Genomic DNA, 12,553 nt, shown 5'->3' with positions numbered 1-12,553 from the left:
TCATAAGGTTTCTTTGTTTCAAGTAAGCTGTCTTCCTCTTAATGCATGTCAACATTGTCCTAGGTTTCTAGGTGTTAGTAATAAAAGAAACCGGCATGTAGCCCAGCCTCCTAATTTTACCAATGAGGGAATAAGGCCCAGGAAAGTAAAGTGACTTGCTTAAGATCATGGATAATAAATGATGGAGCTGGAATGCAAACTTGTGTTCCGACTCCAAATTCAATGCTTGTTCTGCTGTACCACACTCGTGACTATCATGTCTGTCAAGCATGGACCAAGTGCTGCTGTGGGTTGAAGACAGAAAATTGAAATAAATAAATAAATAAATATATAATTTAATATTTATATTTAATATATAAATGTATATGTATATACACATATTTATTATATATGTATAATTTTGAATTACTAATGCAACATAGACATCTAGATCTAGCAGTTGCCTTTATAGATGTCTAAACTGTCTGGGAATGTTGTGGGCCTATGATCCTTGCTGCTAGAGAGTGAGGCTACTGGATTTCATGAGTTTAAAAGTTCTGAGCTGCAGAGGACTAAGTCAGTCCTGTGTGAGCACTATGTTTGGCATTAAAATGGTGAACCCCAGGAACGGGGGTGGAGGGGGGGCAGCTAGCAGGTGGCCTAAAGAAGGGTGAACTGGCTTGAGTTGGGAAACAAAGCAGGTCAAAACTTCCATACTGATCAGAGTGGAACAGGTTCATGAGGAGTCTTCATTTTCCATCAGCAGCTCTGGTTGGTTTCTACTTCAGAGAACATCATACCTTACCCAGGATAAGATGACCACCTAAAATATCACTATGCTGATTGACTCAGTTTTTCCATCACCCCCGTAGTTGCTTCTCCACTTTGAATAGAGGGCTGGATAGTGGAACACTAAACTCCTCCCCAAACCTTCCTTTATAGAGGATGAAAATCCAAACATTTTAGGTAACTTTCTTTTTACATAAATTTCTTTATTTTTAGTTTTCAACATTTACTTCCACAAAATTTTGAATTTCAAACTTTCTCCCCATCTCACTCCTACCCCCACCCCTAGACAGTGTGTATTCTGATTGCCCTTTCTCCCTTTCCTCCAATCTGCCCTCCCTTCTATCATACCCTACCGCCATCCCTTTCCCTTCCATTTTCCTGTAGGATAAGATAGATTTCTATGTCTCGTTGTTATATATCTTCTTTTCTAGTTGCATGTAAAAACAACCTCTAACATTCATTTTTAAAGTTCTGAGTTCCACATTCTCTCCCTTCCCCTCTCCCCACCCACCTTCATTGAGACGGCTAGCAATTCGATAAAGGTTATACATGTGTAGTCATGCAAAACACTTTCATAACAGTCATGTTGTGAAAGACTATATTTCCCTCTCTCCTATCCCACCCTCCATTTATTCAGTTCTTTCCTTTGACCTATTCCTCTACCAAAGTGTGTGCTTATGATTACTCTTTCCCTCAATCCGCTGTCCCTTCTATTATCCTCTCCTATTTTGTTCTCCCCTGCTTTCCTGTAAGGTAAGATGAACTTCCGTATCCAGCTGAGTGTGTATTTTATTCCCTCCTGAAGGAAGGTTCACTTATTCCCTCTCACCTTCCCCTTCTTCCCTTCCATTGTAAAAACTTTTTCTTGCCTCTTTTATGTGAGATGATTTACTATATTCTACCTCTCCATTTATCTTTTTCCTAGTAAATTCCTTTCAACCCTTAATTTTCTTTTTTAGATGTAATCCCTTCATATTCAGCTCACCCTGTGCCCTGCTCTCCATATATATCTATACATACATATACATAGTATATGTATATATGTGTATATATATATATATATATATATATATATATATATATATATATATATATATTTTTCTTTTCCTCCAACTATCCTACTACTAAGAAAGGTCTCATGAATTACAAATATCATCTTTCCATATAGGAATGTAGACAGTTCAACTATAGTAAGTTCCTTGTGGTTTTTTTCATGCTTCTCTTGATTCTTGTATTTGAAAGTCAAATTTTCTAGTCAACTCTGGTCTGTTCATCAAGAATGCTTGGAAGTCCTCTCTTTCATTGAAGTTCCATTTTTACCCCTGAAGTATTGTAGTCAGTTTTGCTGGGTAGGTGATTCTTACTTTTAGTTGTATCTCCTTTGACCTCTGGAATATAATATTCCAAGCCCTCATATCCCTTAGTGTGGAAGTTACTAAATCCTGTTACTAAAGTTACTAAATACTAAACTTGAGTTGTTTTTTTTTTTTCTGGCTGCTTGTAATATTTTCTCCTTGATCTGGGAACTCTGGAATTTGACTACAATAATTCTAGGAGTTTTTCTTTTGGGATCTCTTTCAGGAGGTGAGTGGTGGATTCTTTCCATTTCTATTTTACCCTCTGGTTCTAGAACATCAGGGCATTTTCCTTGATAATTTCTTGAAAGATGATGTCTAGGCTCTTTGTTTGATCATGGCTTTCAGGTAGTCCAATAATTGCTAAATCATTTCTCCTGAATCCATTTTCTAGGTTAGTTGTTTTTCCAGTGAGATACTTCACATTGTCTGTTATTTTTTCACTCTTTTGGTTTTGGTTTCATAATTTCTTGATTTCTCATAAAGTCATTAGCTTCTATGTGCCCCATTCTAATTTTTAAAGAATTATTTTCTTCAGTGAGTTTTTGGACTTCTTTTTCCATTTAGCCCATTGTGCTTTTTAAGGCATTCTTCTCCTCGTTGGCTTTTTGGACCTCTTTTGCCATTTGGATTAATCTAATATTAAAGATGTTATTATCTTCAGCATTTTTGGGTGTTTTCTTTAGCAATCTGTTGACTTGGTTTTCATTATTTTCTTGCATCATTTTCATTTCTCTTCCCAATTTTTCCTCTACTTCTTTGACTTGATTTCCAAAATCCTTTTTGAGCTCTTCCATAGTCTGAGACAAAGTGATCAGCAAATGTAGTCAAGGTCAGCTGTTGTATTTTACTGGTGTATACAATGGCCATACATATGTCCTTGTTTGTGTTATCAATGTATCTTATTTTCTTACTTGCACAAAAGGAGAACTCTTAGCTTGGTGGTATGTTTCAGAAGGGGACAAATAGAATGTGATCTTCAGATTGTCTAATCTAAACCAAAATGTCCTCAACCAAACTTGTTTATACAGCAATATTCTACAAGCCACTGAATGCTCAATATCTTTAATGGAAAAAAGGGTCTTGATTAAGCATTCGTTTTCTAGCACACTACCACTATCAGGACATTCATGTCCTGAGCTAGGTTGCTTTTCATGTGGCAAAGGGGGCTTGTGATAAAGGCAACTATTTGTTACAGTTCATTTGAAGAGAGTCACAGGGGAAAAGCTTCCTAGATCTCTAAGACTCCTTGGTAGCTATTCTAATCTTTTCATTTCTCTCTCAAAATACTAATGTTTTAACCTAAAAGACTATAGTTTGAATTCTCATTCAAGGATAGGTATGTTATGGTCATGATATGTGTTCAGCTCCTTTAGTGTTGATTATGTTCATCTTTGTGACAGAAAATCATCTCACAAAACCACCGCCACTTCTCTGGAACCCTATGCAGGGAGAAGGAATGCTTTATTAATAAACAGTTCACATTTTATATAGCATTTTAAGTTCTGTAAAATGCTATCTTAATCCTGAGAAATAGTTTGAGCAATATCCTTTGTTTCAATATGAAATTGGGCACTGGGAGGTTGGTTCATGCTCTGGGCTGAGCCTGACTCAGTCTAGTCCTCTGGTGTTTATGTTCACTTTTGGAAGGGGGGAAATGAGAAACTCGTAAGGTATTCTCCAGTTAAAGTGGGATATACATATGCCATTCACTAGTTTGCCATAGAAGGGGAAGGATACACACACACACACATACATATACATACACATACATATATACATATATACACACACATATATATATATACACACATATATATACACATACATACATACATATATATATACACAGACACACACACACACTGAGGGCTGATTAAATTGAGTGAATCGCCCATTTCCAAGCTGCCTATCCTAGTCCAGTGGCCAATCATCAGAGAGCAACTGGAGCTCTCTGTAGATATCTTATACTCTGGTAACCAGAAAGAGGTGTGAATGGTTTCAGTCTCAGAGGAAGTCAAGTCTTGAGGATCCTTTCAATACCTTTTAAGAAAAAATTAGTCTAAGTTGCATGGGGGGAACAGAGATCAGTAGGGTTGTATTAGAGTGTTGTTCCCAGCACAACTTGCTGTAAGTCACACACACACAGTATCAGAAGTGGGGGTCTTTCAGTACCATGTCTACAAATAGCATTTCTTGCCTTCACTTCCAATTCCTTCAAGAACTTCTGTGTGTTTGGCCTTGCATCTTGGTGCTTTTCCTATACTGATTCTAATTTATTAGGTTTAGAATAAAAATAGTGTTTTTTAAATCAATAAACCTAACAGCTGAAATATCTTACATATTCCTGAGAATACATGACAGTGACAAAGAATTGATAAAATTTGTATCCTGTCACTAAAGATGTCAGAGTTTGGAGGGGATTGACCTAAGGGAAGAAACCAGAACTTTTCCTACAAAAGTATAGTTTCCTAATCTCTCCTCTTCCCTCATGATTTTTTTTGAGTGAAATGTTTCTATCTTTTTTCCAGAAGAAAATCAATTAATTAAATACCCTTTATGAAAAACCTAAAGAAAAAAAATTTCTATGTGTGTACTTATGGCACAAAATTTAACTTTTTTGACAAGTCCCCCAAGACCCACTGCCTTAATGTTAAAAAAAAAAAAAAGTACACACATACATGCTTAACAAGTTGTAATTTTGAAGTAAGGTGACCAAAATGTCTGTACTCTTTGATTTAAGAATTCTCCTTTGGGGCATATGCCCCCAAAGAGTTCATTGAGAAAAGTTCTATATACCTCACCACATTTATAGTAACACTTTTTGTCTTAGCAAAGATTGGGAAAAAAAATGGATGCCCATCAATTGGGGAATGGTTAAACAAGTTGTAGTAAATTAATATAATGGAATATTATTGTGTTGTAGGAAATTACAAATATGATGAATACAGACAAACAGGGAAAGATGTATATGAGCTTATGCAAAGTGAAGTAAACAGAGCCAAGAAAACAATACACACAGTGACTAGATATAAAAGGCAAAAACTACTACAAAACAGTCAAAGCTGAATATTGCAAAATATAAAGAACCAGCTGGGCCTCAAATAATGGTTATGAGAAGACATAAATTATAATGGTTATGAGAAGGGGAGGAGTCTAAGGGCACAGAACATCATATAAAATGGAGGGGTTTTTTTCTTCTGTCAGTTTGGTTGATTTTTTTTCTTTTCACCTTTATTATTTTCTCTTGAAAAATTCTTTGTTACAAAAGATAGTTCTCTGGAAAGATGGATGAAGTACAGTACAGGGGTAATCTAGATAATTTCAAAAGAAAAGCTATCGATTCAGAGGTCAAGTCACTGGCTGGGAAAATGCCCAGAAAAGGGAAAAGAAATAAGACTATAGAAGGTTACTTTCTTGGCGAACAGGCATTTCCTCCCTTCCTTTCTGATGAGGAAGAACAATGCTTACCATCAGGCAAAGACACAGAAATCAAGGCTTCTGTGTCCCAGCCCACCCAATGGGCTCAGGCCATGGAAGAGCTCAAAAAGAATTTTGAAAATCAAGTTAGAGAGGTGGAGGAAAAGCTGGGAAGAGAAATGAGAGACATGAAGTCAAAGCATGAACAGCAGATCAGCTCCCTGCTAAGGGAGACCCAAAAAAATGTTGAAGAAATTAACACCTTGAAAACTAGCCTAACTCAATTGGCAAAAGAGGTTCAAAAAGCCAATGAGGAGAAGAATGCTTTCAAAAGCAGAATTAGCCAGATGGAAAAGGAAATTCAAAAGCTCACTGAAGAAAATAGTTCTTTCAAAATTAGAATGGCACAGATGGAGGCTAATGACTTTACGCAAAACCAAGAAATCACAGAACAAAGAGAGAAGAATGGAAAAATGGAAGATAATGTGAAATATCTCATTGGAAAAACAACAGACCTGGAAAATAGATCCAGGAGAGACAATTTAAAAATTATGGGACTACCTGAAAGCCATGATCAAAAGAAGAGCCTAGACACCATCTTTCATGAAATTATCAAGGAAAACTGCCCTGAGATTCTAGAACCAGAGGGCAAAATAAATATTCAAGGAATCCACAGAACACCGCCTGAAAGAGATCCAAAAAGAGAAACTCCTAGGAACATTGTGGCCAAATTCCAGAGTTCCCAGGTCAAGGAGAAAATACTGCAGGCAGCTAGAAAGAAACAATTCAAGTATTGTGGAAATACAATCAGGATAACACAAGATCTAGCAGCCTCTACATTAAGGGATCGAAGGGCATGGAACAGTATATTCCAGAAGTCAAAGGAACTAGGACTAAAACCAAGAATCACCTACCCAGCAAAACTGACTATAATACTTCAGGGGAAAAAATGGTCTTTCAATGAAATAGAGGATTTTCAAGTATTCTTGATGAAAAGACCAGAGCTGAAAAGAAAATTTGACTTTCAAACACAAGAATGAAGAGAACCATGAAAAGGTGAACAGCAAAGTGAAGTCATAAGGGACTTACTAAAGCTGAACTGTTTACATTCCTACATGGAAAGACAATATTTGTAACTCTTGAAACATTTCAGTATCTGGGTACTGGGTGGGATTACACATGCACACACGCTCACATACATAGAGACAGAGTGCACAGAGTGAATTGAATAGGATGGGATCATATCTTTAAAACAAAATGAAATCAAGCAGTGAGAGAGAAATATATTGGGAAGAGAAAGGGAGAAATTGAATGGGGCAAATTATCTCTCATAAAAGAAGCAATCAAAAGACTCATTAGTGGAGGGATAAAGAGGGGAGGTGAGAGAAAAACATGAAGTCTACTCTCATCACATTCCACTAAAGAAAAGAATAAAGTGCACACTCATTTTGGTAGGAAAACCTATCTCACAATACAGGAAAGTGGGGGTTAAGGGGACAAGCAGGGTGGGGGGGATGATAGAAGGGAGGGCATGAGGAGGAGAGTGCAATTCGAGGTCGACACTCATGGGGAGGGATAGGATCAAAAGAGAATAGAAGTAATGGGGGACAGGATAGGATGGAGGGAAATATAGTTAGTCCTATACAACACAACTATTATGGAAGTCATTTGCAAAACTACACAGATATGGCCTATATTGAATTGCTTGCCTTCCAAAGGGAAGGGGTGGGGAGGGAGGGAGGAAGAGAAGTTGGAACTCAAAGTGTTAGGATCAACTGTCGAGTAATGTTCTTGCCACTAGGAAATAAGAAAAACAGGTAAAGGGGTATAGAAAGCTATCTGGCCCTACAGGACAAAAGAGAAGATAGAGACAAGGGCAGAGAGGGATGATAGAAGAGAGAGCAGATTGGTCATAGGGGAAATTAGAATGCTTGGTGTTTGGGGGGGGAGGGGACAAAAGGGGAGAAAATTTGTAACCCAAAATTTTGTGAAAATGAATGTTAAAAGTTAAATAAATAAATTTAATAAAAAAGCAAAAAAAAAAAAAAAAAAGAAAAAGAAAAGCTATCAATAGAGATCTCATTTTAAAAGGTCTGCTTAAAAGCCTGGACCAGTTCAATTCCTTTCTCCTAAAAATAATGTCTTGGATGAAAGAGAGAAGTTAACAAAAGGTGATAAACTCTAAATCAGAATTTAGTGTAAAGGTCCTTTGAGTAGAAACATCTGCCTTTTAAGAGATAAACAAAGGAGGGAATTAATTCAATAAATTACCACAAAGTAACATTAAAATAAATGGAGCCATGAGTGGTGATTGGGTGGTTAACAGTCATGGAGCTAGGCTTAACATTTCAATTTACGGTACTCCAGTGCTCTCCTAGCTTTGAGATTACAGATCTCTTGGACAAAGTGCAACTCAAAAAGGAAAATGGCGTACAGTAAATGATTATCTAGATAGACTGCCTGACAAAGCACAATCTGAGGGGAGGAGTCACTACCTCCTGAGGCAGCCCATTCCCCTTATGGGTAGCTCTAATGGGTACCATGTGAGACTATGGGTAGCCAGGGTCTCACATTGCATCCTGGGCCACCTCCAGTGATCCTGATGAATATCAGTCATTGGACCCAGATGGCTCAGGAGAAGAAAGTGAGGTTGGTGACCTTGCACAGCCCTCCCTCACTCAAATCAAAGTCAACTGCAAGTCATGTCATCATCTTGATGTCATGGTCATCTTCAAGAATGAAGAACAAACACAAGCTCTAATTATTGGGAAATTTTCCCTTACATAAGGCTAAATGTATTTTTTGAAACTCCATCCACTGCTCATGGTTCTGCCTCCTGGTACTGAAAACAAGTCTAAGACTTTCCAGGTTCTTTCATGGACTTCTTGGGCATGGATATCCAAAATTTTATATTATAAATAGTACCCAATAATTTGCATATACATACCACAAATAGATTGTAAATTTAATTTCTAAAAATGTCTTATTCACTTTAAGTTAGACCAATGTGTCCACTATCTTATAATAGAGAGAGAAATCCCTTCCCAGTTTTCTACCTCACACAAGGGATACTACCTAGTGTCCTTGAAGTCAGAAAGCAGGTATTTAGATCTATTCACCGAATGAATGTTCTTTCTGTCTTTTAACATTCACCTAACAAAAAGCCTTTTTTTGTCTTCAATCTATTACCCACCTTTCAGAGGAACTTTTCCAGGAATTTGGAAAGGGTTTTAGAGAAAATTATTCTTCCTTAATTTCTCTTGATGTCAGTCACTTCAGTTGACATGTCCAACTCTCCATGACCCCATCTGGAGTTTATCAGTGTCTTGGCAAAGATACTGGAGTATCTTTGATAGAGCCTTTCCTTCTCCAACTCATTTTGTAGATGTGGAACTGAGGCAAATAGGGTGAAGTAATTTGCCCAGGGTCATACAGTTAGTAAGTGTCTGAGATCAGATTTGAACTCCAAAAGATGAGCCTTGCTGACTCCAGGTCTGGCACTCTCTCCACTCCAACTGAATCGAGTTCTAGCCAAGGTGTATGTGGATTACTGCTTCACATTGGTGCTCCTGTAAGTGCCCGTGTACTGGTAAATCTAGAACCTTGTGATGAATGGGATCCCTAAAATGTTTTGAGTTTTGCTTAGTTTAATTGAAGTGAAATTATTCGAATTTATTTGAATATTCATCACCACTACTTCCACTAAGAACATTCTTTGATGGAAGTGATCCTATCTTTTTAAATGCCATGCCAGTGATGTTCAAATTTTGGCAGGACCTACCAAGACTGAAATGCTTCTGCTACAGCCTGGTGGAAAACTTCTTTCTGTTGCCCTCAGGCTCCATCTATCTCTGTTTGGAGAGGGGTTTCACCCTGGTGATGTTGTGGTTTCATGATGTGTTGTGGTGGAACCATCTCTAAGAATTCAGTCAGACTACCTCTAATCCAAGTATAGGCATTTATTGAAATTGATGCCCCTCATGAAGCTGGCTAGGTTCCAAGAGAAACCAGCAACTTCAGAGAAAGCAAGATGGATTTTTATAGGATAAAGATGCAATTACATAATAGAAATTATGAATATTAAGAAGGCAGGAGGGGTTTATTAAGGAATTCAATAATAGGGAAGGGATCCCAGCCACAGTGAAACTGTGTGTGCAATTACCCTAAATGCATATAGAAAAACCCATGGCAGGGGAGGTATGTATTACAATAATGATATTATAAATAAGCCTCTCTTTGTCACAAGTTCATCTAAAGGACAGCTTTTGCTATTACTGCACAGGTGCCTACTTAGGGACAGTCTCTTCTATTGTTTTGGGGTCCACATCCTGCTTGGGCATCTTGATCACGCTGCTTTCTGATTGACTGAGTATTGTGGTCCTGTCTGAGACTGGATGGATGTGGTTGTAGTTAAGTGCATGGACACACTGACTGTTTCTGTGGGAAATATGAGGAATGGGTCTAGAAGCAGTGGCTAGCTACAGTCAATGACTGGGATCCCACCACATGGATATGCCATTCCTATGAGAAATATGAGTTCATGGACACACCTGTTGTTCTAGTGAGCAGTGAGATATATATATGAAGAAGTCAGGATATTGAGTTGGGGGTATTGGTGAGTGACTAGGTAGAGGCAGTGGGCCTGATGTTCAATGGGGCCTATAAGGAAGCTACAATATTGGGGCTGGGGCAACTTTATTAGGATTCCATCAGTGATTGGAGGGTGATAGATTTTTCTCCTCAGCCACAGTTGAAAACTGTACCAACAAGTACTAGAGCACTTAATACCTCCATGGAAAGAGGAACAATCCCTAGGGATGCAACTGTGTTCCTTGAAGTGAAGTCCACCCTTCAAATTCCACCCAAACCCACCTGTAAGACAGAATAATTCTGCTAGAAGGAAGAGAGGTAGATAAGCTGATTCCTCATTCACTGCCACTAAGAATGCAATTTTAAGTTCATTCCAATGCTTTATTCTGTTCCTAAATATCTTTACATAAAATGGAAAACTCTTTTGTTCTATATCCACCCTACAATCATTGGGGCAAAAAAAAAATGCTACTGAAGAAAAAGTATCTCAAATATTGAAGACTGCAGTGGGCTAACACCTGCTGCCTAGTGTCCTGGTATAAGAATAAACTCTATTCAGTTGGCTGGGTTAGAGGCTGAAGAGCACAGAGATTTCAACTGTGCCTCTGTGCTAGAGGCTTATGATGACCCACCCACCCCCTCCCAATCACCAGTCTCACTTCTTATCCCCTCAACTTTTAATTGCTATAAGCAGAAGACTACCTTACTGTTCATCTCTCAGCAGTGGGAGATGGCCTCAAATATTACCTCATGGGGGGGAAAGGGCGGGGTGGCTCAGTAGTCAAGGTGTGGTTGAAACAGTTTGAGGAACACAGTGAATCTAGTTATTGAGTCTCCTGTGTTAAAATGACCTGTAAATCTATCCTGGGAATGCAATTTCCCAAATGCCCACCCATCACTGAACATTTTTACAGAATCAGGACCTGAAAGCTGAGAGAACTCTGAAATCACTCTTAGTCTCAGCAACACAGAGTTATTGTCCCCAAGTTCTGGATTTCCCAATAGCTACCTGAACATCTGAGGCCCTTGGAGATCAGGCTGCTAGGATTCTACCACCCTATCTTTGGGAATAATGAGTTAATTTAGAAGAGGTGGCAGTCTCATGCAGCAATACATGAAATCTAGAAGGAGGAAAATGTGGATAATTTCAATGCCAGGCAAATTTTTCTTTTTTAGGCAAAGCCAAGATGGTGACAGAAATGGGATCCTGAGCACAGTGATCAAGAAATCAATCCCACTTTTTTATGGGAAATTCACAAATATTAGAGAAGTGGAAAAATTTATCTTCTATACTTCCTTCTGTCCCTTTGGAAAAGAAAAACAGAAATCAGCAAAAAAAAAAAAAAAAGAGAGACATCCAAGAAAGGAGACTTCTCAATGCAGTATAATGGGAAGAGTGCTGGAATCAGGATAACTGACTTCTAGCCTTGATTGGACATATTAGGTACTTCTGTGACCTTGCCAAGTCACTTAACCTCTCCCAGGCTCAGTTCTGTTATTTTTAAAAATCAGGGATGAAATGGGAACTAGAAAAAACTAAGGTCCCTTCAGTTTCCATCCTTCTGCGTCCTTTTGTCTCCATTGCTTGATGGGAGTGAATATATTTTGAATATGCAAATGGTACTTCTAGAGGGAGCAGAGTCCAGATCCCACAGCCCACGCCCACAATATGAAAACAGAGATTGCCAGCACTCTTTAAAGGAGAAATGAAACCTTCCTATAGGGAACCTATAGGTTCCCCCCAACAGGAACCTATAGCAAACAAAAGAAGAAGAGATAACACAGAGCCTAAAGGAAGATCTGAGTAAATGAGTGACTATAGAAGCTCCATTCCCAGAGGGAAAAATTGAATAGTGAGTTTGGATGCCCAAAGAGTTTTCTCTCTTATGGAAACAGAATTAGGCAGAGTTACTTATACCAGTTCTTCTTGCCAGTAGAATATAAATTTCTTGAGAGCAGACCTCTCCAATGTCTGACTCATTAAGAGCTTAATACATGCTTGCCGAATGAAATTTAATCGAATGCTGCTCTTAATCGCCAACCTTTTGTTGTAATAGTCAAAAACTACAAGCCTCTGGAGCCACAGAGAGGCCCACTTACACCCACTTCACACCCCACCTGGATAAGCAAGGAAAAGGGCATTTTCTCCTTTGGCCAAGGAGTCACATAATGGACCTTCACATCTCAGGAGAGATTGACGGTGAAAGGGACAAAAAGGGTCCTCAAGAGAAGAGAAATAGCTTTCCACAGGCTACGAGCATTATCTGACATCTGACTTCGAATCTGGGATTCCTGCAAACTACGAGACCACCGAGGAGCTGCAGCCTCTGAAGGGTGGTCCGTATGTCCTCTAGGTCTTTCTCTCCTGTTCTCTGACTCAGAATTCATTCCCAGTAAGCCTCCTTCATCCTCAGAGTTTC

The sequence above is a fragment of the Notamacropus eugenii genome, chromosome 4, assembly GCF_028372415.1.
Source record: "Notamacropus eugenii isolate mMacEug1 chromosome 4, mMacEug1.pri_v2, whole genome shotgun sequence".
NCBI classification, from domain to species: Eukaryota; Metazoa; Chordata; class Mammalia; order Diprotodontia; family Macropodidae; genus Notamacropus; species Notamacropus eugenii.
This window is presented reverse-complemented; position numbering follows the sequence as displayed.